Source organism: Gavialis gangeticus, unplaced genomic scaffold (assembly GCF_001723915.1).
Source record: "Gavialis gangeticus isolate Ggan-Ray unplaced genomic scaffold, GavGan_comp1, whole genome shotgun sequence".
In the NCBI taxonomy this organism is placed as follows: Eukaryota; Metazoa; Chordata; order Crocodylia; family Gavialidae; genus Gavialis; species Gavialis gangeticus.
Window position 1 is genome coordinate 37,238,737 of NW_017729022.1, and position 1,895 is coordinate 37,240,631.

A 1,895-nucleotide genomic window follows, 5' to 3' on the forward strand; every position below is an offset into this window, starting at 1 on the left:
CGCCAGGCCTGCCCGCCCCTGCCCGGGCTCGGGCCGGGCCCAGCCGAGAGACGGTCCATTCCTGGCGCAGTCGCTGCATCGCACGTGGCTGTGGCTTCAACAGCAAGAGTTCCCGGCGGGCTGCCGTTTTGTCCTGTAAATACTTTTCTTTTGTAAGCACGGACGGATGGATCTGGTTAGCGGGCGGCAGGTGATCCTGTATATAAGAGCGGCCGGTCTCGCGGGTTGTAAAATAAAAAAGCTCTTTGTGTTACCGCGCGTTTTACACGCAGGGCCCGAGCCTGCTGCTTCCTCCGCGCTCCCCCCCGCCCCGGCTGGACCTCCGGCGCTCAGGGCCGGGCAGCCCGGCACGCTCCGGCTGCCCTTCATTTCCAGCCGGGACAGCTCGTCTTTGATTGTCTGACCGGCTTCCTCCGCGCACGCTGCGGACGGCGCGCGCACACGCATACATGCACACGTATACGCCCACATATGCACACACACGCATACATATAGGCGCATATATACGCACAGCCACATACGCATACATATCCATACACACACATATATAGGTGCACACATACGCGCACACGCATTGCGGACGGAAAGCGTTAATTTATTCCACCCCCTCTCCTGTCTTGCACGAGCCGCTTTCCAGCGCTGGCAGGCGGGTGGGCAGCCGGCTGTGGGGTGGTATCTGCGGTCCCCCAGCCCAGCCCAGCCCAGCCTGCCTCTGCTTCCTGCAGCCCCTTCCCCTGCCCCGTGGGCTGCACCCTGGGAGACCCCCACCAGAAGGTGCCCGGCAGCCCAGCCCCCGAGGGCGGCCCAGCGCGGCACCAGCCCCCGAGAGGGTCGGACAGCTACGTGTCAGGGGCCGCCGCTTCGCCGGCAGGTCCTGAGCTCTTCTCAGCTGTTCATTGCGGTCGGGGGGGACTTGAACCCCAGCAGAATTTCTGGCCCTAATGGGACAACTGGAGGCTCTGACAGGACCAGATCCCCTGGGGGCTCCGGGGCTTCTTTCAAAGCCAAGCGACTCCCCCCGGCTTTCCTCTGGGCAGGGAGAGCGGGGCCCCAAGGAGAGGAAGGGGTTAAGTGGCTGAAAGGAGGGAAAGACAACAGATGAAGCCTTTCAGTCAGTGCTGTAGAAAAGCAGCCCCCGCCTGAGGGTGGAGGAGCAGGAGCGAGTCCCAGTCAGAACCGTGGGGCTTGCAACAGCTTTGTTGATGATCTCAGGAAGGGGCGACCACCAAGAGACTGAGCCCTGGGCGGCTCTTCCCTCCGCACACTTCCCAGCCTGACAAAAGGGCGAGTCCAATTACCGACCCCTTTAAACTCTTACCTCTTCTCTCGCTTTAATCCCTCCATGCTTTTCCCCCCTTACAAATACCAGGTCGCTTCCTTGTTCCTGGCACCTTTCTGATGGCTATGTCTGTCTGCAGGGGAGGCCTTGCTCAGGATAGGAAGAAACTCTTCAGTACCTACTATTGCTCTCTCTGCTTTCCCCCTGTTATGTGCATGTGCCGTGAACTTTTCTGTGCGTTTGCCACGAAATAATCAGACCCCCGGATCGTTCGCTGTCGGGGACGAAAGATCAGACGCAATTAAATAGGAAAAAAAATACCTTGCAGTGACCTTCTCCTCCCCGACCCTTCCTTTTATTTATTTATGTTTTCATTCATAACACTTTTATTCTTACAGCTCTAGGTTGAACTGCACATGCAGCGTTGCACAAGACACATGAGATTTACAAGTGGCTTCTGTCCTGTGATAATGCCGTCCAAAATCCTTATATAGCATAAACCCAAGAAGTTAACATCAAGGCAATCTTGAAACAATTAGGAGCAAGGTTAAAGCTTCCGAGAATTATTAGCTCTTGTAGATACCTGATTACTTGGTACTGAATGTGTATATATATA